This window comes from Hemitrygon akajei, chromosome 4, assembly GCF_048418815.1.
Source record: "Hemitrygon akajei chromosome 4, sHemAka1.3, whole genome shotgun sequence".
Taxonomy (NCBI): Eukaryota; Metazoa; Chordata; class Chondrichthyes; order Myliobatiformes; family Dasyatidae; genus Hemitrygon; species Hemitrygon akajei.
Window position 1 is genome coordinate 127,669,789 of NC_133127.1, and position 18,922 is coordinate 127,688,710.

The following is an 18,922-nucleotide window of genomic DNA, read 5'->3' on the forward strand; positions in this document are numbered from 1 at the left end:
CCTCTGTTTTGTTTGAAAGAATTGACTTGGAGACTGCAAAGAGTGGTTCTGACAGCTCCAGACACCTTTCTTCTCTAACAATGGACTCTGCTCTCCTCAACTGATCGATGTATGGTCTCGAGATATCAGACATGATCTCCACTGTGTAGGAGAGTGGTCTTATTTGTCCTTAATCCTTCCAAGTACCCATTTTGATCACCCCTGTAGTCTCTCACCATGACTACTTGTCCAGGAGAGACACATCAAACCTCCTTGTTTGAGGAGCCCTCAATTAGTCTCAGCTCTTTGACCTGCATGGTCTTCCTGAGATTGAGTTTGAGGAGATCCAAGTGTAAGTGCAAGGGACGACCCAAGAATGGCATATCTGGTGAGTTGTTGGTTGTGGAGTGTCCACCCCAGACAAAGTTTGAGCCAATACTTTCATTTTGACCATGCCTGGATGACTGGCATGCAGCTCCTCCAACATGTTAGCTCTCAGCTTGGATGGTACAACAATTCAGTCCCCATCAACCTCCATCAAGGGCAAGTACATCCTGGCACCGGTACAAGTGGAGGAACTGGAATTTCTGCTGCACATTCCAGCCATTTTAGATGGCAATGTAGACCTGAGACAGTGTGGGGTCTTTTCTGATTTCCCTTTGCGATAATAGGGAGAATTTCAATTTACATTTGGGAGAATATGTCAAGCCGAGTGTCCTCTTTTGTAAATTATTCTGATATTTCCTTTTCCCAGGCTAAGTGGAACAATCCATCAGCATTTCCATGAATAATTGTCGTTTTGAAATTGATCTTGTAATTGTGTCCTCCAGGAAACAGAACCCATCTCTCTGTTGGTGCTGCTGCAGTCAGTGGAACACCCTTCTGTGGATTGAAAGTGGACACTAGTGTTTGATGATCAGAAACAAGGATAAACCCTCTCCCATACAAGTACTGGTTGAAATGTTTTACACCCCAAACCAGACTCAAAGTCTCTCTATGAATTTGTGCATATTTTTTCTCTGCAGTGGTAAGGGAATGTGATGCAAAGGCTATCGGTTGTTCATTTCCATCACTCATAACATGTAATATGACTGCATCTATCTCATGAGGTGAGGCGTCACAGGCAAGCTTCACTGGACAATGTGGATCAGAATGTGTGAGTACAGTGTCTGACGTCACCATTTCCTTTGCCTTTTGGAAAACCACCTCACACTGCTTTGTCCATTGCCATTTCTTCTGGATCTGTAGTAAACGGATGGAACGCAAGTTTAGCAGGAACTTGTTGTAGTGATTAACATATCCTAAAAAGGACCACAATGGTGACAGATCCTTTGGCCTTGGGGCATCCACCACTGTTTGAATTTTCTCAGCATACTCATGTATTCTCTGTGTGTTGATGGTGTGACCGCAGTAGTGATGATTGGTTTAAATAATTCACACTTGTTGTGTTGTGCTCTGAGTCCATAACCTTCTAATCTTTTTAACACTTTCTTGAGATTTTGGAGATGTTCCTTCTCATCTTCACCGATAACAATGATGTCATCCAGGTAACACTGTGTACCTGGTGGCCTTGCAGCATCTGGTCCATTGCTTTCTGCCAGAGTGCAGGTGCAGATGTCACTCCAAAAAGTAAGCCTATTATAGTGATGAAGCCCTTTGTAGGTGTTTATGGTGAGAAACACTTTGGACTCTCCACCTGTAGGTAGGCCTCAGTTGCTCACTTTGCTGAAGTGTTGCCTTCCAGAAAGGTTTGCAAAGATATCCTCTGTCCTGGGCAGATGGTATTGATCAACTTTCAGTACTGTGTTGATAGTGACCTTAAAATTGCCCCTGATCCCGACAAATCCATTCTTCTTGGCTATTGGGACCACTGTGATTACCCATGGGATCCACAAAACCTTGGAAAGAATTATTTTAGCCTCCACGTAATGTAGTTCACTGGCTACTTTATCACAGAATCTTTGTAAAACTTGGGTGTGACATTTTCATTTAACACTATTTTACCCTTGATATGTTCATTTTCCAATACCATCCTTGAACAATGCTATGGCATCAACTAGTACCTTTCTTAATTCACTTTCAGCTGACTCTTGTTGCATAGGATGTGGCAGGCAAATGGTGGATGGACCTCCAATCAAGTTGTAATTGTCTCAGCCAATCATGGCCTCACGATGCTGGCCCTCCTGTTTTTACCACATGCAAGCTCAATGTGGTTTGTTGGTTGTTGTATTTCGCTGTTACGAATGTCATTCCCGCAGGAGTTATCTTTTCTTCAGTAAGTTCTTAGTTAGATACCTACAGGCTTTATTTCCATATCTTTGAAATGTCGTTCAAACACATCTTGTGTAATGACTGAAACATTTGGCATTCACTTCTGATGTAAGCCATATTGCTTTTCTCCTTTTAGTTTTCATATAATGAATCTGAAGGCTAATCTGTCCTGTGTCATTCTCATCATTATCAGATTTTTCGTCCATAGTATGCAGGTTAGTGATATTTTTGAAATTGCAACTTGACTTCTTATTTTTCTCTCTTCATAGTGCAGTCATTTAATTTTGTCTGCCTAGCATGCTCTTTGTACGTGTCCTACTTTCTTGCATTTGCTGCAAGTTTTGTAAATATCTTGAAATTATTTATGTTTATTATGTTAAATTTTAATAAAACAATGTTATTATTTCTGCTTCTTGTGTTGATATATTTTCATGTGTTAGATTGAACTGACCAAAATTCTCGAGGTAAGGAATACAGCCAGATGTTCTACTGTAAAGGTATTGGACAATGTGTTTTTAACTTTCACTTAATGAAATATTTTCTCTTTTGTAGGCTGAGGAGTCCCTGCGATGGAAGTAACTCATTCTCGACCACAGTGGGCTGCCTTAGAAAACAGAAGCAGTGCAAATACAGCAGTGTTAACTATTGTAATAGAATTGCAGAGCGCTACAGCACACAAACTAGTCTGTGCCAATCTATTTGGTCTAGTTTCATTGATCGACACATGGACCACAGTCCTCCATTTCCCTCCCACCCAATTACTTATCAAAACCTCTCAAATTTTGAAGTTGAACCGGTATCCACCACTCGTTGCAGACTTACACCACCTTCTGAAGAAGATTCCCCTCAGGTTCCCCTTAAATGTTTCACCTTTCATCTCATGACCTCTAATCTCACACAACCTCAGTGCAAAAAGTCTGCTTGCATTATCCTAGGCAGGGAGTTTAAGGTAAAAGAACCCTTAGGAGGCAAAGATCATAGTATGATAGAATTCACTCTACATTTTGAGAGGGACAAGCTAAAATGAGATGTGTCAGTTTTACAGCAGAATAAAGGGAACTGCAAGGCAGAAGGAAAGAGCTGGACAAAGCTGATTGGGAAGGGACACAACGGGGAATATAACAGAACAGCAATGGCTTGACTTTCTGGTCTCAAAGAAGAGGAAGAATTCTGAAGAGAGGGTAAGGCAAACATGGTTGACAAGTCAAAACAGCATAAAAGCAAAAGCGAGGGCATATAATATAGCAAAAGTTGGTGGGAAACTAGAGGATTGGGAAACTTTTAAAAGCCAACAGAAGGCAACAAAAGAAGTAGTAAGGATGAACTATGAATATGAACTATCCAGTCATATAAATGAGGATACCAAATTCATTTTTCAGATACATAAAGAATAAGAGAGACGTGAGGATGGATATCATTACACACTGCTGCAAATGATCTTTGCCAAAAGGCTGAGATATTGTACTGCTGGAAAATGATACTGGGGAGGTTTAATGGGTGATAAAAAAGTGGCATACGAACTCAATGAGTATTTTGTGCCAGTTTTTCACTGTGAAAGGCACCAGCTGTATGCCAGAAATTCAAGAGTGTCAGGGCGGAAGTGAATGTAGTCACTGTTACTAAGGAGAAAGTACCTGGGAAACTGGAAGTAGATAAGTCACCAGGACCAGATGGATTACACCCCAGAGTTCTGAAAGAGGTAGCTGAAGGGATTGTGGAGACATTAGTTGAGGATTTTTTTTTAGCCAGATTGTAGTAAATCTGTGGAATTCATTGACACTGATGCCATGGAGGCCAAGTCATTGGGCATATTTAAAGCAGAGATTGACAGGTTCTTGATCAGTAAGGGTATCAAAGGGTACAGGGAGGAGGCAAGAGAATGGGGTGAATAGGGATAATAAACTAGCCATGAAGAAATTGCAGAGCAGACTCGAATTGAATTGAATTTATTTCTTATATCATTCACATACATGAGGAGTAAAAATCTTTGTTACATCTCTGAATGAACAATGTGCAAATTATAGTAATTTGTAATAAGTAATATGTACAGTAAGATAAACGACAGAACAGTCAATATAGCTTACAAATATAATTGTATCAGTGTGAATTAATCAGTCTGATGGCCTGGTGGAAGAAGCTGTCCTGGAGCCTGTTGGTCCTGGTTTTTATGCTGCAGCACTATTTCCTGGATGGTAGCAGCTGGAATAGTTTGTGGTTCGGGTGACTCAGGTTCCCAATGATCCATTGGGCATTTTTTACACACTTGTCATTGTAAATGTCCTAAATAATGGGAAGTTCACATATACAGATGTATTGGCCTGTCCGCACCACTCTCTGCAGAGCCCTGTGGTTAAGGGAAGTACAATTCCCATACCATGCAGTGATACAGCCAGTCAGAATGCTCTCAATTGTGCCCCTGAAGAAAATCCTAAGGATTTGGGGACTCATGCCGAACTTCGTCAACCGTCTGAGGTGAAAGAGGAGCTGTTGTGCTTTTTTCACCACACAGCTGGTGTGAATAGATTACTTGAGATCCTCAGTGATGTTAATGTTGAGGAACTTTAAGCTGTTCACTCTCTCAAACCCAGATCCATTGATGTCAATAGAGGTGAGTCTGTCTCCATTCCTCCTGTAGTTCACCACCAGCTCCTTTGTTTTTGCAACATTGAGGGAGAGGTTGTTTTCTTGACACCTCTGTGTCAGGGTGATGACTTCTTCTCTGCAGGCTGCCTCATTATTATTGAGATTAGGCCAATTAATGTAGTATCACCAGCAAACTTCATTAGCAGATTGGAGCCGTGGGTGGCGACACAGTCATGGGTGTACAGGGAGTAAAGGAGGGGGCTTAGGATAGAGCTCTAGTGGGCTGCTGTGTTGAGCATCAGAGGGGTAGAGGTGAGGGAGCCCACCTTTACCACCTGCTGGCATTCTGACAGGAAGTCCAGGGTACAGCTACGCAAGGCAGGGTGAAGGATGAGGTCTCTGAGCTTCTTGTCAAGCCTGGAGGGAATTATGGTGTTGAATGCTGAACTGTAGTTCAAGAACAGCATTATCAGGTAAGCATCCCCCTTCTCCAGATGTGTAAAGATGGTGTGTAGAGCAGTGGCTATTGCATCTTCTGTCAATTGGTTGTGCGGTAGGTGAATTGTAAGGGGTCCAGTTGGGTGGTGGCCTGCTGCAGATGTAATCCTTGATCAGCCTCTCAAAGCATTTGCTTATTATTGAGGTGAGTGTGACAGGACAGAATGAGTTGAATGGTCTAATTCTGCTTCAAAGTCTTATGGTCTTATCTATACCTTTCATAATTTGTATTCCTTAATCAAATCTCCCCTTATTATCATATGCTCCAGAGAATAAAACCCTAGCTTACTCAACTGCAGGTCCCAGCAATATTCTTGTAAATTTTCTCTGTACTTTCAATCTTATTGATATCTTTCCTGTAGGTAGGTGACCAGAGCTGGACACAACACACCTGATTTGTCTTTCCAAAGTGCAGTACCTCAGACTTGTCTGCATTCAATTCAATTTTCCATTTTTTAGCCCATTTTTCCAGCTGGTATAGATCCTGCTGCAAGCATTGGTGGCCTTCCTCGCTATCAGCTATACCCGGATCTTGTTTTCAACCACAAATTTGCTGATCTAGTTTACCACATTATCATCTGGTTTGTTGATATTGGTAACAAACAACAATGGATCCAGTGCCGATCCCTGTGGCACATCATTTGTCACGGTCTTCCTGTCAGAGTGCCAACCATCTGCTGCTGCTCCCTGGCTTCTCCTGCCAAGCCAATGTTGAATCCAATTTACTACCTCACTCTGAACACTAAGAGACTGAACCCTCTTCACCAGCCTCCCATGTGGGACTTTGTCAAAGGCCTTGCAGAAGTCCATCTAGACAGCATTCACTGCAACACGCACAAAATTTGGAGGAACTCAGCAAACCAGGCAGCATCTATGGAAAAGAGTAAACAGTTTTGGCCCAAGACCTTTCTTCAGGACTCATCAGCATTCACTGCCTTTCCTTCATCAACTTTCCTGGTAACCTCCTAAAAAAAGCTCTATAAGATTGGTTAGGCACAAGTCTGGTCAGATCAAAACAATTTGCACCAGAATTCTCCTGATAATGTAGTAGTGTTCCCTTTTAAATCTCTTTCCAGGATGTTGCTTCACTATACTTAAATATGTTTTGCTCACAAATATTCTGTTTGCAAGCATTTATTCTTCCAGTAAAGTACATTTTCCTTGTATCCACATATTGGAATACTTCACCAGAAGTAGAAAAGAAGAAAATTGTATCAAATCAACACACAAAGATGTGATAATGATTTCCTACGAGAAGCAACACAAATTAATTTTGTTCCAGTGATTATCAGGCAAAAGGCCCCCATTTCTCGAAGTAATGTTAAAGCAAAAGACGTTCCGTTTCCAATTTGAGATGGACATACGTCTTCTATGATTGGCTACCTTGTTCCAAAGTTGGTGCCAGTTCATTGGATGCCAGTTGTGTCAATCATTTTTTGGTAAGCTGCCTGCGTTTTGTTTTCACAAAATACTCCGCAGATGCTGAGGTCAAGAAGGCCTGAAAGCCCTCTGCAACTTTCTTAACAATAGACCTCACCAGTTCCCCATTACCACCACCCTCCTCCGGCTGGCGGAACTGGTACTCACACTTAATAACTTCTCTTTCGGCTCTTCGCACTTTCTTCAGACCAAGGGTGTAGCTATGGGCACTCGCATGGGCCCCCGCTATGCCTGCCTCTTCGTTGGTTATGTGGAACAGTCTATGCTCCAAATCTATACTGGTTCTACTCCACTTTTCCTTCGCTACATTGACGACTACGTTGGTACTGCTTCCTGCACCCATGCTGAGCTCGTCAATTTCATCGACTTTGCCTCTAACTTTCACCCAGCCCTCAAATTCACTTGGTCCATCTCGGACACTTCTCTCCCCTTTCTCGATCTCTCGGTCTTCATCTCTGGAGACAGACTGTCCACTGACATCTTCTATAAACCCACGAACTCTCATAACTACCACGACTATACCTCTTCCCACCCTGCCACATGCAAAAATGCTATTCCCTATTCCCAGTTCCTCTGTCTCCGTTGCATCTGCTCCCAGGACAAGGCTTTCCATTCCAGGACATCTTAAATGTCCTCTTTCTTTAAGGATCGTGGTTTCTCCCGTCATCAACGATGCCCACACCCGCATCTCCTCCATTTCCCACACTCCGACCCTCACTCCATCCTCCCATCACAACAGGGATAGAGTTCCTCTTGCCCTCGCCTACCACCCCACCAGCCTCCAGATCCAGCACATTATCCTCTGCAACTTCCGCCACTTTCAACAGGACCCCACCACTAAACACATCTTTCCCTCTCTACCCCTCTCCACTTTCGGCAGGGATCGTTCCCTCTGCGACTCCCTGGTCCACATATCCCTCCCCATGAATCTCCCACCTGGCACTTATCCCTGCAAGCGTAAGTGCTACACCTGTCCCTACACCTCCTCTCTTACCACCATTCAGGGCCCCAAACAGTCCTTCCAGGTGAGGTAACACTTCACTTGTGAGACTGTTGTGGTCATCTATTGCATCTGATGCTCCCGGTACGGCCTCCTCTACATCGGCGAGACCTGATGCAGATTGGGGGACCGCTTCGTCCAGCACCTCTGCTCCATCCGCCACAACAGACAGGATTTCCTGGTTGCCACCCACTTCAACTCTACTTCATATTCCCATTCAGATATGTCCATACATGGCCTCCTCTACTGCCATGATGAGGCCAAACTCAGGTTGGAGGAGCAACACCTCATATACTGTCTGGGTAGTCTCCAGCCCCTTGGCATGAACATTGAATTCTCCAACTTCCGGTAATTCCCTCCCCCTCCCCTCCCCCATCTCAGTTTCAGTCTGCCTCCTCCTCCAGCTGCCTATCACCCCCTCATGGTTCCACCTCCTTCTACTACACATAGTGCTTTCCCCTTACATTCCTTCTTCACCTTTCCTGCATATCCCCTCCCCCACCCCTTGATCTTTCCTCTGATTGGTTTTTCACCTGGCACCTACCAGCCTTCTCCTTCCCTCCCCCCCCCCCCCCACCTTCTTTATAGGGCCCCTGCTCCCTCCCTCCCTCTTCAGTCCTGCTAAAGGGTCTCGGTCCGAAACGTTGACTGCACGTTTCCATGGATGCTGCCCGACCTGCGGAGTTCCTCCAGCATGCTGCGTTTTGTTTTGTATTGCGACCATGTCTACTTGCTGGATAGACCACTTTAATTTCACATTCGTAACTGTCCTTACCCCAACATAAATTACAGCCGCGCAACAAGCTGTTTTGTTGGCAATCTGCTATTTGTTTATGCAATTGCCTAACCATTGGTCTATTAGGTAAAATATAATAATAAAATATAAACACCTCGTACAAAAATACAACTTACTGGATTTCTATTTGACATCCTTTTACGTGCATTTCAAACGCATATTCTTTAAAGGAAAGTGAGTATACATATAATAGATTCAATAATAAGATACAAATGCTACATAGCCTTTTCTGGTTAAATGTAATGTAAGTCGCACACGTGGTTAAATGTCCTCCTATTATGTTGGTGACCAAGATAGATGTGGTTGACGTCAGAGTACAAGCAGTTTTTCTGTAAAGTGGTGGACACTGCCTAGTTTGATCCAGAGGGGGTAAATACAGACATTGTCAATCTGCTTCTGGGTGTGTTTTTAAATATATCTATATGTATTAAAATGTATTCTGTAGCTGAACTCGGAAATACTTTTTGTTCATGGATATGGATATCATCTGGGCGTCTGGCGGTAACCAAGCTGATTATACTTCAGTGGAACAAAATCTAAGATGCTGTCTCTTGCCTCTATTAGTTGTTTATTAGCTGGTGTTATTGAATTTCCTTTCTTATATTGCCTGTTCCTTTTCCAGAACGTACCGTTTCTCGCGTGAATTACGTAAAGCAGCTTCTGACTCTGCACAGTAAAAATTTGGTAAGAAAGGAGTTAGAATGGACTTTGAAGATTTACCCAGTACATCAGTACATGATAAGTACTTGCGGACGCTTGCATTTTTCTATGCTGCATGACAGAATTCTTGGGCGGAAAAACTGTTTGTGCAGCCTTCTGCAGGTTTACCGGTGATTTCTGCGGATCGGTTTCCTCCCGTGCAGGTTGGGAGTCTCCGGAGTATATATATCTTTTGTACAACATTCAGAAATTCGCGGTGTGTGTTTGATGTCACCTGTTATGTTACGAGATGCACCCTACCCAGGCTCAGGCCTCGTTGACTTGTGGATAAGCAGACACTGTAGTATTCAGATGCGAGGAGGTGGGTAATCTGAAATTCTCTACATTGGTGTGGTATTGAAAGTAAGTGCCATAGCAGTACAGAAGTAGTTAATGATGTGTATAAATTTACTTCATTGAGAAACAATTAAGCTGCAGCCAGTATTTGCCCATTTCTCAGAGTTTTGGGTAACGAAGTAACAGTGAATTTACTCTGACTTCTCCATAACTTGGAAATTTATGGTGTGGAAGGGTCTCAAGTTGCTGGACTGCCTGTGCCATCTTACATTTGCTTTGAATAATCAATGGCTAATAAAGGAACCTGTGAGAAAATAAATCAATGTTTATTTTGCTGAAGGATATGCATGCAATGATTCCCTTAGAGATGTTTTATGTGGCTGTCCAGAGAGCAGACAGATCAAACTTAATTTTTAGTAGAAGAGAAGGGCTTTCTCTCTGTTTAAACAAAATTTCTAATAAAACCTGTTTCTTAAAAATGTAAATGTGTTTACAAAGTTAGACCACTGATCACATAATTCTGCCAATGACCCAATTGTTGTTGACTTCAAGGCAGTGGAGGCAGTGTACAAAATAAGTGGTCCTTGGGTGAGAAGAAAATTCTAATGTGGATCTTTGGAGAAAAATGCAGTTTGCATTTCTCAAAGGATATGTCCCAAGGTGCTTTATAGTGGAATGTCTTTTTCTCAGAGGTGGGGCAGTAAGAAATAGATGAAGCAGAATCACGAAGAGGAGGGAGATGCTGAGAAAGAAATTTGGAACATGTTGTTACCATGATGGGAAGAAGTGATATATTGATTGAGTTCTGAGGATGCAAAGCTGGAGCATCTAATGGAAAGTTCAAGACCATTAAAGTGTAGGGTTTCTCAGTAATGTTAATTGCTAAGGCTAATGTAATGGCTTTCCTGTAATGCTAACTGCTGATGTAATGGTTTCTGTGTAGCAGCGATGTTTGGGTTATAACTACAGATAACGAGTAGCTAACCATTGGGAGACATGTTATTCTTTCCTGTATGTCTGGGAACCGGGCTTTGTGATCACTCTTTTCAAATTTGTGCTGATATGGATGCAGCTGGGTTTGAGCGCTGGTGTGTATGGATTTCCTGTCCATAGAACCCGATGCCAGCAACACAGTGAGTGTTTCAGTCATCACGGACCACTACACCAGATATGCTCAGGCTGTTCCTACCAAGGACCAGAGGGTGACTATGGTGGCAAAAGTGTTATGGGAGAAGTATTTTGTTCATTATGGCCTTCCCAGGTGGATACACTGTGACTGGGGACAGGACTTTGAGAGTAGACTCATCTATAAGTTACTGGGCATGCTTAGAGTTGAGAAACCGAGGACCATGCCTTATCACTCGCAGGGCGATCTCCAGCCTGAGAGGTTTAATTGGACCTTGCTAGACATGCTCAGGACTCTGGAGATAAGCAGGAAGAGCTGGTGGAGTCAACATATTGGGCCTCTGGGTCACTGTTACAACTGTACAGAAAATGAAGCTACTGGGTACTCGCCATATTAAATGATGTTTTGGCGTGAGGCAAGGTCGCGCATTGACTTTTGTGTCAGGACTGATGTGGGTGACTTACCACTGAAGCCTTAGTATGTGATATGAGGAGAGAGCTGAAAAGGGCTTACATATTGGCTGGAGTGACGGTCGCCAAGCAGAATCGAGGAAATAAGAGGAGGTATGACCAGAAACTGAAGTTCTCCCAACTCCTGCCGGGAGATTGAGTCCTCGTAAGGAATTTGGGGCTACCTGGAAAGCACAAGTTGGCTGACTGCTGGGTGGCCACACCCTATGTGGTGGAGAGTCAGATGCCAGACCTACCAGTTTTCTGGGTGAAACCAGAGGAGGGGAAAGGGCCTGTCAAGATTCTCCATTGGAACCACCTGTTGCCCCGGGACAAGAGGTGCAGATAGACTGAGACCTCGACTTGGAACCGACACTTAGTAAGAGGACTCTGTGAAAATGCAGGGCGACTGCAGGGCTCACAGAGGAAGAGGCTGGACCGGGCCCCGCCCATGAGAGGAATATTAATTTGGAGGATGATAATTTGAATGTGTGGTACATGTTGCCTTTCGCTAACTCCCCATTGATTGAGGAAGAGACTCCTGACCCTTCTCCCACTGAGTCAGGTGAGGTGGAGGGGGTGTTATCTGTGGGTAGCCTGGGGTACAGCAGGACCCCGAAGGAGGGGAGGTGGAGGTGGGGCCTGAGCACGAAATGGGGCTGCGAGTTGCAGGGGGTTTTGAGTGATAGATCGCTGGAGGTTTCACCAGGCAGACCCGAAGTATCCCCAGTAGCATCTGAGCCTGAAGAGTTAGGTGAGGAGGTACGGAGCTCTCAGAGAATTAGGAGACCACCGGATAGGTTGGCCTATGTAGCGCCTGGGGAACAGAGTGTGATCTCTACTGTCCTAGGGAGCTATGTCACTGCTTTCTGCACCTGGATTGGGCTTTGTGTTTTGCAGGAAGGGTTGGCGAATTATCTCAACGTCATGAGGGCATGACTAAATTCGGTAGGGGGAGAATGTAGGGTTTCTCAGTAATGTTAGCTGCTAAGGCTAATGTAATGGCTTTCCTGTAATGCTAACCGCTGATGTAATAGTTTCTCTGCAGCAGTGATGTTTGGGTTATAACTACAGATAATGGGTAGCTAACCAATGGGAGACATTATTCTTCCCTGGATGTCCGGGAACCGGGATTTGCACGGGCTTTCAGTCGAGGAGGAAGGACGTGTGTGGAGAGTGTTGGAAGACCACCGGACGGTGGAGACTGGAATCCAAGGGTCTGAGTTTCGGTGGCGTTTTGGCGGAGGTTGTTTGTGCATGAGCTCCAACGATTTATTGTGCACGAACTATTTTATTTAAAGTGGCGCCTTTTTCTTTTATATTCTGTTTCTCTACTAACCACATAGCCAAAGTAAGAGTTATAAAGTGTAATCCTTTAATTGCATATTGTGTACTGTCTGATATTTTGCATTGTGGGTTCGTGCTGGAGTACATTACACAGCATCCACACAAATGTGATTACCCAGTTTGGCGCGGCTGACGGCTGCTTCCCCTAGACGAACACGAGTTAATTGAGCCTGAGGGTTACATTAGTAACACACACAAAGGGCTGGAGGAACTCAGGGTCAGGCAGCATCTATGGAAGTTAACAAAGAGTTGATGTTTCAGGCTGAGACCCTTCTTTAAGACTGGGAAGGTAAATGGTTTCTTATTGCTACATGCATGCCATCCATATACGTAGTAGCAAGACATGTACATTGAGGTAGTAAAAGGGAAAGATGGTAATGGAATGCACATTATAGTGTTTGAGGTAATATTGCAGAGGAAGTGTGGTGCTGGTAGACAAATAAAGTGCAAACACGGGAAAATCTGCAGATGCTGGAAATCTAAGCAACACACAAAAATGCTGGAGGAACTCAGCAGAGCTTGCAAGAGATCTGTTTAAAAGTCTTCAGTGGGATAGAAGCTGACCTTGAGCCTGGTAGTACATGTTTTCAAGCTTTTGTATCTTCTGCTGCACGAAAGGGGAGTGAGGGGAGGTTGACCAGGATGGGAGGGTCTTTGATGTTGGTTGCTGGTTTTCATAATGGACTGTTCTCAACTCTAATTTCTCTTGGTCTTGGACAGATCAGTTGCCTTTACCAAGGTGGGTTGAAAACAGGTAATCAGCCGTGATTTTATTGAATGGCCTCCTGCTCCCATTCATATTTTTGACCAGTTCGTTCAGGGTTGATGGCATTGGTAATACTTACAAGGGACGGGGTTACTTCTGGGGTTTAAAAGAAATCCAGCATGGAAATGTGCCCTTTGGTTCAGAGTCCAAGGTGACCATCAGAGAATTATTTATATCTACTCTGCATTCATCCAATTTTGTTCTAAATTCTCCCTGCATTCTCAACATCAAATTGGCAATAATCCCTTTCCCCCCACTTCGATAGTGGCCATTTACAGGGGCAAATTAATTTACCATACTGTGGGTCTTTGAGATGTGGGAGGAAAACCCATATGTTCACAACAAGAACATGCAAACTATATGCTGACTGTCGGATTGAATCTGGCATCATTACTTGTGCCACTTTTACGAGAGTTTGCTTAAGAATTCCCAGTGATTTGCTTGGTATATTTGTATTTCCACTGAAGAAATAATTTAATTATTTCTGTTGCTTCTCTTCCATGAGCCAAATCTACTGAATGATTAAAAATGCATTTAGTGACTTCAATTTTTAATCTGGTGCCCATAACAGGGAACATATTGTTAATGTCTGTATCTTTAAAAAAAAATCAAAATAAGAAAATCCATGCACAATTAAATTGTGTTCAGTTAGTAATAAGATTTATTTCCTTCTGCCCATGAAAGTGCAAAAAAGATCTATTTAAAATTTGCATTTAAATCACCTGAGCCGTGATAAGGGAAACAAGACATTTTTAAAACTTCTACTGGTGAGCTACCAGTGCTGTTTGTGGGTTTTGAGATTAAGTTCACAGAAGCTTGCATATTTAGTGATTTGTCTCTTGCTTCTCAGTTGTTTGGACATGGGCCAATTGTTAGAGCAACATTCACTGACTCTGGCATGTGACTGATCTTTGACAGAAATGCATTGAGGGTTTGGTGATCTCTGAAGTTTGTATTACTAATTTGTTGTGTGGGTCGAAGTTCTTGAGTACCACTGTGACACGTGTGTGTGTGTGAGAAGAGTGGCATTTGAAATTGAGAGTAAATATTTTGTGATAGCTTGATTGTGTAGTCAATATATTGATTAAAAATAACCTGTTCCAATTTATTTTTTCTTTTGTTTTGCAAACAGCACATTGTTCTCAAAGGGGTTTGTAGGTATTTGTCAAACTTTGGTGTGTGCCTGTTTTGCACCATGCGTAGCAATGTAATGATCAAAAGAGGATTGCGTAACTACTCCTTTCATTCGGAATTGAACAGTTAGAAGGGAAGTATCGACTGGATCAAGTTCAAAGTAAATTTGTTGTCAAATTACATGTATGTCATCATGCACAGCATTTTCTTGTGGGCATACTCAATAACTCTATGATCAAACAATAGCATTAATAGACCCAATGAAAGAGCACGCCAACTTGGATGTTCAACCAGTGTGTAAAAGACTACAAACTGTGCAAATACATAAAGAAAGAAATAATAACAATAAATAAATAAGCAATTGATATTGAGAACATGAGACGAGGAGTCGAGTCTATTGGTTGCGGGAAAATTTCAGTGGTGGGGCACGTGAAGTTATCTCCTTTGGCTCAAGAGCGTGATGGTTGAGGTTTCCCCCTCCTAAAGTCAGTAATTAGCTCCTTGTTCTTGCTGACATCGAGTTTGAGATTGTTGTTGTAGCACCACTCAAGCCACATTTTTAAACTCCCTCCGATATGCTGATTCATCACCACCTTTGATTTGGCCTATGGCAGTGGTGTCATAAGCAAACTTGAATATTGCATTGGACCTGTCCTTAGCCACGCAGTCATACAGTAACTGTAAAGTGAATGGAGCAGGGCGTTAAGCCGTCAGCCTTGTGGTGCACCTCTGCTGATAGAGATTGTGGAGGAGATGTTGCCAATCTGAACTGCCTGGGGTCTTCAAATGAGGAAATTGAGGATCCAATTGCACAGGGAGGTATTGAGGCCAGAGTTTTGAAGCTTATTAATTAGTTTTGAGGGGATGATGGCATTGAATGCTGAGCTGTAGTCAATAAGAGCATCCTGATGTATATATCTTTGCTGTGCAGGTGTTCCAGAGTTGAATGGTGGAGGAATAGAAAAAGATCGTGCAAAATAGATTGGAAAATAAATACATTTTTGGCTGTTAGGTGGGTAAATGTGTTGTATGGTGCAACATGACATCATAGATATACTTAAAAGTTACTTGGGTGATTTCTGTACTCCAGCTCAATGCTATCAGTGACCTCATTCTGTCCCAGAGCTTTTACTGGACCAGGGGTTTCCCTTCATTCAGTAGTCTCAAAGGCAAAAGAGCTCTGCCTGATCCCTGGAATTGGAGGTTCCTCACCATGGAGGGAGCAGGAAAACCTGGAAGATCTGATCTCCAGGAGCTGGGTCTCAATGAAAGATTACCGTGTGGGGAAATTAGGACAATGGTTTGGTGATCGCAAGCACTACAGTCTTGTACAGCACAGTAATGTTTCTTTTGGTCCATGGCCAAGCTGACAATCCACAAACTGCCAGCACTCTACAGCATGATGATTTATCAAGTCCTCTGCGGAGCTGCCAGTCTTCTCAGCTGAACTGCTGTTTAAAGCTACTAATAGTTGCTGTCTGGGTATTCTGGATCATAATGGATGACACTAATATAGATGATATTGTTGAAATTGAAGATGGTTATCAGAATTTACAGGGACATTTTGTTCAGCTGGATAAATGCAAATGGAGCTTAATTCAGGTAAGTGCAAAGTGTTGCATTGTTTTTGTGAAGACAAATGAGGGTAGGATTTTCACGGTTAATGGTAGCACCCTGTGGAGCATTATAGAACAGAGAAAACTAGGAGTACAGATAGGTTTCCTTGAAAGTGTCACCGCAAGTAGGGAGGTAAAGAAAGATTTTGGCATCTGGCCTTCAAAGTTCAAAGTAAATTTTATTATCAAAGTAGATATGTGTCACCATATACAACCCTGAGATTCATTTTCCTGTGGGCATATTCTGCAAATTTATAGAATAGTGACTATAACAGGATCAATGAAAGATCAACTAAAGTGCAGAAGACAACAAACTGTGCAAATGCAAATATAAATAACTAGCAATAAATAATGAGAACATGAGATAACAAGATAAGGAGTCCTTAAAGTGAATTAATTGGTTGTGGGAGCATTTCAGTGGATGGGAAAGTGAGTGTGGTGATTCACTTTGTTCAAGAACCTGATGGATGAGGGCTAGTAACTACTCTTGAACCTGGTGGTGCAAGTTCTGAGGCTCTTGTACCTTCTACCTGATAGCAACAGTGAGAGAAGAACATGGTCTTCATAGGTGAAGATCTCTGATGATGGAATCTGCTTTCCTATGACAGCATTTTGTGTAGATGTGCTCAATTGTTGGAAGGGCTTTACTCATGATGTTTATGAGTCAGAGTTGAATACAGCAGTTACAATGTTGTGTTGCAATTGGACAAGACATTGAGGGTGCATTTGGAGTACTTTGTTCAGTTTTGGTCACCTTATTAGATTTGGAGATGATGTTGTCAGGGTTGTCGGATGCTGTGGGGATTTATTCTCTTACATGGTTCATTTGGGGAATGAAGCATCACTGCCATTTCACCTTATGGGAAGTAATGGCATTCAGATGCTGCCACGGAAGTTGTGTATCCAATTTTCTTTGTAGCTTCACTAGGATTTGACTTTTTGTTCTCCCAATTGCCTTCTGTAGATCGTAGTAGATGATTTGTTGGATTCTGGATCAAAAGGCTTGAATGTCATAGATCTAGCTCTCAACAGACTGTGAAACTCCAGGTTCATCTATGGCATCTGGTTTGGATATGTTTTGAATGCACACTCTCATTCACAGTGATGAAGTTGGTGATGTATGTGGCTTATTCAGATCTGAAGATAAATTCCTGAATATGATCTAGTCCAGTATTTCAAGTTAATGTTTAATTGTCGTTCAACCACACACAAATACCCATGAATACAGCCAAACGAAACAGTGTTACTCCATTGCCAAGTTGCAAAACACAGTACCAACAGTCACACACAGCACAAGGCACATAAAAAGTATCAGTAAAATACAGTCACACAGAAAAGTAGTCCAAGACCCTGAATTCCTGAATCAATCTAACACTGTGGCTTGTTTTCTGCTGAGTGAACACTGGGGGCAGCACAGGCTCCAGTTTGTGTGCTGCACCACAGCGCCTCCAGTGGAGAGCGGCGGCTCTGCCTCTCTCCTGAGCAGCTGTAAGCAGGTGGCACCATGACTTGGGGCCTAGTCCTCGCTGTGACCAAAGCCACGCAGCTCCCATGCCATCTGCCCCTGTCGACTGCCAATAAATCAGTGAGTTGTCTTGTAGTTGTCTGTATTAATGGTGCCCAACTGGCTCTTGTAATCACAAGAAAAGCGACTAAGACAGTCACTCGTTGTTAGATTGCACATTGCCTCTGACACCCCTCTGATGCAGGCGGCAGCACGATCCACACCAAATCTAGCTCCTTCAGTTCCTCCATCAATGAATGACATGATGATGGGGTAGAGCTGCTTGGCCTTACAGTCGTATAAAAATATATTTAAAGGCAAGTCAATAACACTTTTGACTCCATAGAGGCTGCTGTAATCGAATGTGCTGCCGTCTTACAGGAAGATCTGTATCCGTTCAAGGCAGTCCTGTAAATGCACCTCCACCTCCCTTGACCATACTTTGATGCCCTCACAACTGGTGCTGTGGTCCTCAGTCTCTGCCGATATGTCTGGAGGAGAACTACAGCCAGGTGACCAGAGTTGCCAAATGTGGTGGAAGTGTTTTTTTGTGGTTAGAAACATAGAAAACCTACAGCACAATACAAGTCCTCTTGTGGCAACCATTTCAGCCCTGGGAAAAAGCCTCTGACTATCCACATGATCAATGCCTCTCATCATCTTGTACACCTCTATCAGGCCACCTCTCATCCTCCGTCGCCCCAAGGAGAAATGGCCGACTTCACTCAACCTATTCTCATAAAGCATGCTCCCCAATCCAGGCAACATTCTTGTAAATCTCCTCTGCACCCTTTCTATGGTTTCCACATCCTTCCTGTAGTGAGACGATCAGAACTGAGCACAGTACTCCAAGTGGGGTCTGACCAGGGTCCTATATAGCTGCAACATTACCTCTTGGCTCCTAAATTAAATTCCACGATGATGAAGGCCAATACACCATACTCCTTCTTAATCACAGAGTCAACCTGCACAGCTGCTTTGAGCGCCCTGTAGACTTGGACCTCAAGATCCCTCTGATCCTCCATACTGCCAAGTCTTACCATTAATACTATATTCTGCCATCATATTTAACCTACCAAAATGAACCACTTCACACTTAACCGGGTTGAACTCCGTCTGCCACTTCTCAGCCCATTTTTCGCATCCTATCAATGTAACCTCTGACAGCCCTTCACACTATACACAACACCTCCAACCTTTGTGTCATGAGCAAACTTAATAACCCATCCCTCCACTTCCTCATCCAGGTCATTTATAAAAATCAGGAAGAGTAAGGGTCCCAGAACAGATCCCTGAGGAACACCACTGGTCACTGACCTCCATGCAGAATATGACCCATTTACAACCACTCTTTGCCTTCGGTGGGCAAGCCAGTTCTGGATCCACAAAGCAATGTCCCCTTGGATCCCGTGCCTCC

The 18,922-nt window shown here is 43.2% G+C and overlaps 1 long non-coding RNA gene across 2 annotated transcripts in view; it reads left to right on the forward strand.

The window, feature by feature from the left end:
- The window catches only part of LOC140726638 (uncharacterized), a 61,797-nt gene extending 53,498 nt beyond the window's left edge, over positions 1 to 8,299 (forward strand). For both annotated transcript variants that reach the window (XR_012098685.1, XR_012098686.1), the window contains exon 4: positions 2,803 to 8,299. This is a non-coding gene — a long non-coding RNA (uncharacterized lncRNA). The remainder of the gene's footprint in view (positions 1 to 2,802) is intronic.
- Positions 8,300 to 18,922: the final 10,623 nt, after the last annotated feature.